Below are 10,943 nucleotides of genomic sequence, written 5' to 3'. Positions count from 1 at the left end.
GGTGGTTTCCAATAAAATAGGAAGGGGAACTAATCAAATTGTCTACAAAAGAGATCCCATCAAAAATGACTGGAGGGGCCTGATTGGCCCAGTCAAAAGAGCATATGACTCTTTATCTCAGGGTCATGAGTTCAAAACCCAAAATGGGTGTAGAGATTATTTAAAAAATAAACTTTAAAAATTGTTTTTTTATGAAATATCAAATCATCATCGTTTGGTATTGTTAAAAAAAAGACAAAATTCAACTAAGTACAGTTAAAAATCTTACTGGCTTTATTCAATGATTATGATTCAGGCAGCGTCCCATCTAGCAGATATAAAGGAGCTCTGAGGAGCTACACAAACTGGAAGACTTTTATAGGCAGAAGGAAGTGGGTCAAGGAAGTTATTCTAGCAAAAAGCGGATTCTTTCGGCCAAGGCCAGGCCTCCTATGAGGGACCACAGGGGGTCCGTCAGGCAGATTACCTCATTGGTGTTGATCAGAAAATTCTAGATTGACAGATTAATATTATGTCCTGGGGAGCACCTGGGCCTTAGTCCGTGATGTGTCTGCCTTTGACTCAGGTCATGATCCCAGAGCCCTGGGATCCAGCCCCGAATTGGGCTCCCTGCTCTGTGGAGAGTCTGTCTCTCCCTCTGCCTCGGCCCCAGCTTGTGCTGTCTCTCAAATCAATAACTAAAATCTTGAAAAAAATAAGATTATGTTCTGGAAGAGTCTGAAACTGCAATTAGGTTAGGTATTAAGTCTTGGTCCGTTGAAGTGGGCTTAGCATAAGTGATTCCATTTTGGGTCGGCTGTCTCTTTTTTTAACAGCAAATAACTTGGAAGTAGTTCAAAGAATCAAGTGACACTGCTATAACAAAACCCCTTCAGATCCATCTACTCATTTCTGTGAATAAGATTTTCCAGCACTTACATATATAAAAATGAAAAATAGGGACAATATCGATAACATACTCTGTCTCACTTTAGAAATCAGTAATATTCATAAATAGCTAAATGTACTAGTTGCTTAAGAATATATATCATCTTTGAACACCTAGGTGGCTCACTCAATGGAGCATGCAACTTTTGATCTAGGGGTTATAGGTGCAAACCTCATGTTGGGTGAAGACATTACTTAAAAAAAACTTTAAAAAATACATGTATATATATGTATATAATCTCATTAAATGATGTATTTCCAATAAAATGTTACATTTTGTGTTTAATATTTACCAATACTTACATCTCTGCTATTTTGATCAGTTGTATATAACTGTTAAATAAGTACTATAGAAGAAAATAAGCTTTAAAGCTCTTAGGAAGTTTATTTTTATTTATTTATTTATTTTCTCTTAGGAAGTTTAAAACATTTTTTAAACATATACTTCTACTTACAGGGAAATAAAATAATTTGACCAAAAAAAGATGTGTGAACATAAAAATGTTGTTAGGATAAAATGTTATGAGGGAAGTGGAATGAAAATACTATATCAAGAAGAAAAATAATGAAATAAAATTTCTCACTTCCAAAGTAGCTTCATGTGTTTTTATTATTTATTTATTTATGTGTTTATTTATTTATTTAGATTTTATTTATTTATTCATGAGAGACAGAGAGAGAGAGAGAGAGAGAGAGAGAGAGGCAGAGACACAGGCAGAGGGAGAAGCAGGCTCTATGTGGGGAGCCTGACGTGGGACTCCATCCAGGGTCTCCAGGATCACGCCCTGGGCTGAAGGCAGCGCTAAACCGCTGAGCCACCCGGGCTGCCCTTCATGCGATTTTAAAATGCCTAATAGTATCAGTTATAGTATTAAATTTCACTGACCATCTTTAAAGGAGTGGTATATTATTGTCAAATATCAATATTAATAAATCACAGCGAATTATATCCATCACAGCTCCATAAAATTTTGATGAAAAATTTTAGGAATGTCAGTTTAAAAATGTGTGAGAGATCAAGAGAATTATAAGAGAAGCCACAGGCTTGTAGAAAATATTTGTAAAAGATACATCTAATATTTTTTAACATATTGATGGATAATCTGGCTCTCATCCAAAATATACAAAGATTTTATTTACTTATTTAATTTTTTTTGAGAGAGAGAGGGAGAGCATGAGTGGGGAGGAGTAGAAGGAAAGGGAGAGACAGGCTCCTTGAGTGCAGAACCTGATGTGGGGCTTGATCCCAGGACTTTGGGATCATGACCTAAGCTGAAGGCAGACACTTAACTGATTGAGCCACCCAGGTGCCCCTATACAAAGAGTTTAAAAATAAACAAAAAGAGGGGCATCTGACTGGCTCAGTCAGTAGAGCATGTGAACCTTGATCTCAGAATCCTGAGTTCAAGTTCTGATTTGGGTATAGGGCTTATTTAAAAAATTAACTTAACTTAAATTAAATTAAGAAGTCAAGGGGCACCTCCTGGCTGGCTCAGTTGGTAAAGCATCTGACTCTTGATCTCAGAGTTTTGAGTTCAAGCTCCATGTTGGGTGTAGACATTACTTAAATCAATAAAAGTTAAAAAAAATAGTAAACAAACAACCTAGTTAACAGATGCCTCACCAAAGTAGATGCAGGATGGTAAAGAAGTACAAGAAAAGATGTTCAACACCAAATGTCATCAGGGAAATGTGAATGAAAACGAGATACCACTACACATCTGTAGGGGGGCGCAGGGTGCACATTTGAAGTTCTCTTTCACGCCCATTAGAATGGCCCAAATCCAGAGCACTAATACCACCAAATGCTAGGAGGATATGGAGCAGAAATAACTCTCATTCATTGCTTATGATAATAAAAAATGGCACGGCCACTTTGGAAAACAGTTCAGCAGTTTGCTATAAAACTAAACATACTCTTACCACATGATCTAGCAATTGCCCTCCTTGGTATTTATCCAAAAGAATTGAAAGCTTATATCCACCTAAACACCTGCTCATAGTTGTGTATAGGAGCTTTACTTACAGTTGCCAAAACTTGAAAACAACCAGGTAGGTAAATGGATAATCTGTGGTACACTCAGACAATGAAATATTATTCAGCACTAAAAAGAAATGAGCTATTCAGCCTTGAAAAAAACATGGATAACTTAAATGCATATTACTAAGTAAAAAAAGCAATCTGTAAAGGCTATATACTGTCTGATTCCAACTGTTTGACATCTGGAACAGTCATACTATGAAGACAGCAGTTTCCAAGAGATAGGTAGGGCACAGAGGATTTTTACAACAGTGAAAATACTCTGTATGATACTACTGTGGTGGATACATACCACATACATGTTAAAACCCATAGAATATACGACAGCAAGAGTGAACCTTAATGTAAACTATGAACTTTGGGTGACAATTATTTGTTAATGTACTTTCATTGATTGTCATAAGTGTTCTACTGTAATGTGGAATATTGCGAGTAAGCAATATTATGTTTATGGTGACAAGGTTTTATGGGAACATTATACTTTCTGCTCATTTTTGCTGTGAACCTAAAACCGATCTGAAAAATAAAATCTCTTTAAAAATAATTTGTCAGGTTTGGATTCCTTGATTCCAAGGTGACCAAGAAAAGAAAGAGCAATGGTTGCACCAAAAAGGGCCCTGACCATGTGCCATCTGTGAGTTACCACCACTTGTTATTGGAGGAACTTTATCACATTCTTTATGGCTCTGCTGGAAGAGGACCCTGTAGGTTTGTGCTTGGCTTACTCCAGATTTTGCCCCATGGATCTTTTCCCTTTGCGCAGTATGTTTTCCTTTCACTGTAATAAATCATACTCATGACTACTACTATGTGCTGAGTCCTGTGAGTCTTCCTACTGAGTTATCCAACCTGAGACGATCTTGGGAACCCTCAACATATTACCTAAAACAACTTTCTCTTCGTGTCTCTTTGGAATGCTTTCCTGCCTTGGGAATCTGTTGACAGTTCCCAGCACAGGAGAGAATAAAATGCCAATGTTTCTCTAAGATGAAGGTAAACTTGGCTGGCTGGGTTGCTAAGAGCCTGTGACTTTTGATCTCTGGGGTGGTGAGTTCAAGCCCCATGTTGGGTGTAGGGTTTATTTCATAAATAAATAAAATTTTAAAAAAGAAAAGAAAGTGTAGGTCATGAGGGCAGGAAAACCTTATCTACTCACCAATCCCAGAATTGCCCCAGGTACCATTCAGATAATCAGAATCCTGTTTGTATGGGAGTCTCTCAGCCCCACGTGGCACATAATAACAGGTCTATTATGTGGAGATTAGTGGTGACAGGATTGGTCTAGTATCTTATAGTGGAGAGCTCATCCCAAATCAACAAGAATGTTCAAGGAAAATAGGAGTCAAAGTGAGTCTAAGAGCTGTTTACAGCCCTATCCTCAGGGGAAATGCCTAATTTTTCGACAGTGGTTTTGGGGAGGGAGGCTTCCTTCCCCCAGGTCAGAAAGGTGTGTGACTGGGGCAACAATAGTTAAAGCCTGCTGGCTACGTCAGACAATGTCAGAGCCTAGAGCATTCTTGTTAAAGCCTATGACTGCAGATTTTTGAGAAGTCAGAAGCATTTTTCTATGTATTTCTTCTTCACTTTTCCTTGTTCTAAAGAGGTTTTAAGGAAGAGAGTAGAAGTAGAAAGTAGCAGAAGTGTAGAGAGGGAGGGTAGCCTGAAGACCCCAGCCTTTTTTGCATCCCTTTAAATAAAGTGTAGTTGAAGGACATTTTCTCACCAAGGGACAAAATATCCACACCCAGCTCCAACCAGAGCATGATGAAAGCCAGACCGACTGGGGCTCTCAGTCCAGCTCTGCTGCTTATGGAATTTATGATCTTGGGTAACTTCATTTACTTTATTAAATTAAATTAAATTTTTAAGAGTTTTTCGAAGTAAGCTGTACACCCAACTTAGGGCTTGAACTCAGGACCCCAGAATCAAAAAAGTTGTATGCTCTATCTACTGAGCCAGCCAGGTGCCCCAGTCTTGGGTAACCTTAAATCTGTTTATTTTATTTATTTTTAAGATTTTATTCATTTATTCATGAGAGACACAGAGAGAGGCAGAGACACAGGCAGAGGGAGAAGTAGGCTCCCTGTGGGAGCCCGATGTGGGACTCGATCCCAGGACCCCAAGATCATACCCTGAGCCAAAGGCAGACACTCAACCACTGAACCACCCAGGCATCCCAAATCTCAGTTTTTTTTTAACATGTAAAATGGAATCAATGGTACTCTGCTTACAGGTTCTTCAAGATTAAACAAGTCTATATGTGCAGTGTCTAGCGTCACAGTAAACACTGAGCAGTTGCTTACTACAAATTACTTGTATTAATTATTGCTTTATTATTATGGAATTATTTACCATAACCTAGCTCCTTTTAATTCTTTTAGTGGCTTTTATGGCCTGAGACATAAAGGTGTACTTTTCTGAGGGAGAAATTCAGCCTTCATAGCTTTGAACACCTCCTTAAATTTGGTCATTTTCCACATATTTCCAAATAGAAGCCCCACCTGCATCTCCCAAAAAACTACACCCCAAGACTCTTACAGTTGCATATAAACTAGATTCACCTTCTTAGACTCACCCATAGGAGAACTAGATTCAAAAGTGAGCAATGGAAGAAGGTGGCCCCAGATCTAGGGGTTAATCTTCTGACAAGCAAGGTCATAGGGTGACAGAGGTTTTGACATCCAAAGTGGAGCCTCAATTGTGCAATTTTGGGTGCAGGTATTTTTGCTAAAGAATCCCCTTGGTTGTTGGGTTTTGTTCTAGGCTGTGTATAAGAATTGTTTTCCCTAGTTTCCTGAGAGTTTAAAGATTTTATTTATTTATTCATAGAGACACAGCTAGAGAGAGAGAGGCAGAGACAGGCAGAGGGAGAAGCAGGCACCATGCAGGGAGCCTGATGTGGGATTTGATCCCGGGTCTCCAGGATCACGCCCTGGGCTGCAGGCGGCGCTAAACCGCTGCCACCCACCGGGGCTGCCGCTTCCTGAGAGTTTAGGTGAGATTTCAATATCCTATAATAAATTTTTTCCCACTAGGAGCCCTGATCAACACATTTCTAACAACAAAAAAGACTTTTCTAAATAAACAAATATGAGATATCTTTCTCTTTAACAAATATTTCTCTTCATTCCATCTACCCCATCTTTTATCAGAGCACTATTGAATAATCAAAGTCATTTCGGTTTTAAAAATAAATTTATACTATTTAGACCTTTTAGTTCACTTTTCTCACCATAATAACCTTCAAGTAGGTCAGATGGATCTTTTTAATCCTCATTCTACAGATAAGGAATCTTAAGTACCTCCAGTATATCTGTCCTATGTCCTCTCCAACCATTCTAAGAAGTCCTGCTCTCCCAAGCCCACAGAGGCAGCCCTGTGTCCTCAATGAGCTTGACCACCTGCCTAGACCTTACATGTGATTGAACCAGGGTGGAGATTTGACCAAAGTTGACCAGATTTCCTCTCCTGTTGGGTGCCAGGACCACCGTGTGCCTGAGGTCCTATTGGGAGAATGGGATCAGGGTAACTGTGATGTTGTACAAGCAGTTCCTCTAGGCCTGACCCTGACAGGGCAGATCCAGGTTTGTGGGTTTACACAATGAGGCTTATACAATGTGGGGGCTTTCGTTAAGAACAAATATATATTTTTAAAATTATAGATATAATTTTGCACGTCTGATAACTGGAAGACTCTTCCACAAACTCTAGAAATCATGCATTTCAAGTCTAATTTCTTCCTTTTTACTTCCCATGTAGCTGCAGAGCTGGCCCACATGGACACATTCATTGTTATGATTTTCCCTCTGGGCCTGCACCATCCCATCAGGATGCCAGACAGTTCTGCGGCCATTCTCACACGAAGACAGCCAGCACTACTAGCAGAAAAAAATATCCAGCACTTGGGAGACTGATGATTGCATGATATTTTTTTTAAAGAGTTTTCTGACTTTTTTTTTTAATTTTTATTTATTTATGATAGTCACACACAGAGAGAGAGAGAGGCAGAGACATAGGCAGAGGGAGAAGCAGGCTCCATGCACTGGGAGCCCGACGTGGGATTCGATCCCGGGTCTCCAGGATCGCGCCCTGGGCCAAAGGCAGGCGCCAAACCGCTGCGCCACCCAGGGATCCCTGCATGATATTTTTAATATCATGCCAGAGTATAAGCTGGCTCACAGACATCTGAGGTACTATCTGTGAGTGAGAAGCCCCAGTGTGCAACCCTAAAAAGTTACAGGTTAACGTTAAGGAGGGATAATTTGTTGTTTCCTGCTTGATAACAAAGGATACTCCAAAGGTTAGGTTTTTATTGATCGTTAGGATATTAATCAGTTCCATACCTAGCTTAGCAATCTTCATTCTTTCCCTGCTAACGCTATATACTCGCTATTCAAATAATTTCTTCCACAGCTGTCATTCCATTGGTTCCCTCACTGTAAGTTAAATAAAACTTTGTCCCATGCTCACTACTTGTATGGGAATTATCTTCTTACCAATGTGAGAATTTTATTTTACACTGTATGGAAGTGCCCGAGGAGCAGCTGATTACGTGGATACCCAAATCAGCCTCTTAGGGAAAGGTTTCCCCAGTTCTACCTGAGCCAAGTGGAAATATGGCAAATGGCTGTTAGTGGGGGAAGAAGAAAGAAGTCTTTATCAAATACAAGTAAATGCAAAATATATTTTTTTAAAGATTTTATTTATTTATTCATGAGAGATATACACAGAGGCAGAGACACAGGCAGAGGGAGAAGCAGGCTCCATGCAGGGAAGCCCGACGTGGGACTCGATCCCAGGACTCCAGGATCAGGCCCTGGGCTGAAGGCAGGTGCCAAACCGCTGAGCCACCCAGGGATCCGCCAAAACTTATTTTAAAAAATGACTGTGTAACACATGCTAGGCCCTCTCAGGACCTTGGCTGGTCTGATTAAGTGAAGGGAACTGGATAAACTGAATGAGATTTTCTCCCTCTAATTTACCTAACCTCAGCTATTACATATTATGTTACTTCTCCTTCATACCGGCTCCATGTTAATTATGTGGTTTAAAAATTGTCTTCATAGGGGATCCCTGGGTGGCTCAGTGGTTCAGCACCGCCTCCTGCCGGGGGCATGATCCTGGAGACCCGGGATGGAGTCCCACGTCAGGCTCCCTGCATGGATCCTGATTCTCCCTCTGCCTGTCTGCCTCTCTCTGTCTCTCATGAATAAATAAATAAAATCTTAAAAAAAATTGTCTTCATCCTATAAGCAATCTTCAAATATTCAGTGCAATGCACTTTGGGGAAATCCTTTTGTTAAAAGGCATTCTTATTCATTTCTTTGTGACTTGAATTAATTTCCTTTCTTTGGAAATCGGTCTTCCCCATTTCACCCTACACAGCCCAGCGAGAAGCTACCAGTTCTCAGTAGGTGTCTCTGACCGACTCTGAGGCAGAATGAATTATCCTCTATGCTCCCACTGGTATTTTACTTCCCTCTTTCATAGTACCTATTTCATCAACTATAATTTATATCTTTTTCTCCAACCAGGGTCAACGGAAACACTAGGGAGAAACTTCTCAGTAATATCAAGAGATAAGAGAATGCTTCATAGAGAAGATAACATCCTACAAGTGCATGGGCCCCGTGTTCTTTCATCCTATAAACATTTTCTGAATATGCAGTTGAAGACATTATTCCCACCCTCAAGGCACTAGGTAGTGCTTTATGTAGCATTGGTAATCAACACACATTTGTTGAAAAGTCATCTTCAACACAAGAGTAACATGAAAGAAGATGAATGGTAACAGATCTTATTTTCTTGAATGGTGAATAGACTGCTGAATAATTTTAGCCTGCCACCCCCCCTTTTTAAAGCAATCTCTATACCCAATGACCCCAACATCAAGAGTTGCATGCTCTACAGACCAAGCCAGCCAGGTGCCCTAGGTTGCCCTTATAATGCAGCTTGTCTTGGTTAGGTAGATTAGATGACTATGCTGGCACAATTCTTTCCTGTAAAATATTTTCCTTACTCTGGAGTATGTAGATAGCTAAAGATTAATGGTTTCTGACAGTACTGCTTTGGCAGCATTTTAAACTCCTTTTAAATACATTAACTTTTTTTTTGATATGAGAAAATGTGTGACAAGTGGTGTAATTTAATCAGGATCCACCTACCATCTGATGTTAGGAATGACTGACAAAGTGAAGACCTAAAGACAGATTTAATTCCTTTGTAATTTTTCTACAAATTATCATTTTTAGTGGCTTTTAAATGGCTTATGTACTCAATAGGAACAGGAGAATAAAACAGACTTTCAATAATTTAATGATCCAACCAACAATCATCTCTTGAAGGCCAACAATGTGTCCAACACTGTTAAGTAGGGTAACTATCAGAATGGATCATCAGTAAACATTTATGAAAGTTTTTCTGGCCCTTTAAAGAGTTAAACACTTCTAAAAAATATATTTGTTCATGAGGGACACACAGAGAGAGGCAGAGACATAGTCAAAGGGAGAAGTAGGCTCCTTGCGGAGCCCAATGTGGGACTGGATCCCCAGACCCAGGATCATGCCCTGGGTTGAGGGCAGATGATCAACCGCTGAGCCACCCAGGTCTCCCAAGAGTTAAACACTTAGAAAGCTACCCTTATGAAATATCACATAATGAAACACACTAAGCAGTGTGGTTCTGACAAGTGTAAAATCTACTTGAAGAGCAAGATTAAGGATTGGAGTACTAGAGAAGGTTTGTTATAAGTTTATTGGACACCTTCTGGATTTTAGGCACCACAGCTGGGATATAAGGTTAAAATTCTCTGGCCCTTGCCCTCAAGGAATTCACAGCCTAGGGGATCTATCTACCCATCTATCTATATAAGCAATAGATAATAGCAATATAACTATGAATGCTGTGCTGCTGGAGTCCAGAGGAAGGAGCCCCAGCCTGGGTAATAAGTTTCTCAGGATATTTGACATTTGAGCTGCATCTTGAAGAATGAGTTAGAGAAAATAGGTATTCCAAGAAGAAAATAATAAAAAGCATACAAAACACTTATAGAGGGAGACAACTTTCCTCCTGGTTATTCTGGGCACATCAAGGGACCTTCCGCCAAGGGCGTGCCCTTCACTTCTCTGACCACAGACCACGCCCCTAACGGATAGCCCCAGGGCGGAGGGAGGGGGTTTCAGAGGGGTGGGGGGAGTTTCTCAAGTTCTTAGTTCCTCATTCCGATAAGGGTGTGCTCTGCGGTTTTCCTTGGAGCTGACTTGGGCTACAGGCCGCAGTTGTTGCTTATCTAGGAGCCGGGTGGGGGACATTTTCTGAATTTCTTGGGTCCCACGTTCCGCCCCTTTTCAGAGGAACCCAATGCAGGACCCAATCATGGGTCCTGAAAGTTCAGTGGTTGGTCTTGTTGCCTTAGCACCATGAGTTGAACGGGGTTAACCCCGTCCCTGACAAAAGCCACTAGTTTATTAATGAAGCCGGGTCAAAGGTCAGGAGGAGGATGATAAGTGGGCCGGCTAGGGAGGACAACAAGGTAGTTAGCCAGGGGGAATGATCAAACCAGGATTCGAACCACCCCTGTTGCTGCTCTTGCTCTCACTTTCCTTCTTCTCCAGTCCTTCCCTGACCTTTGCCATTGATTCTCGGAGGATCCCTGAGTGGTCAGTGCAGAAACAGCCCTCCGTCCAGGGCAGCAGATTCCCCCTTGCTGCAGAAAAACTAGGTCTAAGCCCTTCCTGTTTTGGAGCACCACTTCAGATAAAGATGTTAGGGATTCTTGGGAGGTGGGAAGTGGAGGTCTCTATGCTCTATTTCTATGTCAATGGCAGCCCCAAGGTTACTTTGGTGGGAAGCATGGGTGGCCAGTGAGGCAATACCTGTTCCTGTGCCAGCCAAACCAATTCCTAGTAGGGTGGCGGTGGTGACAGCAGAGATAGGCTCTCGTTTATTTTGCCCATGGGAGGTCCATCCATTGAAG

Source organism: Nyctereutes procyonoides, unplaced genomic scaffold, assembly GCF_905146905.1.
Source record: "Nyctereutes procyonoides isolate TBG_1078 unplaced genomic scaffold, NYPRO_anot_genome, whole genome shotgun sequence".
Lineage (NCBI taxonomy): Eukaryota > Metazoa > Chordata > Mammalia > Carnivora > Canidae > Nyctereutes > Nyctereutes procyonoides.
Note: the sequence above shows the minus strand (reverse complement) of the source record.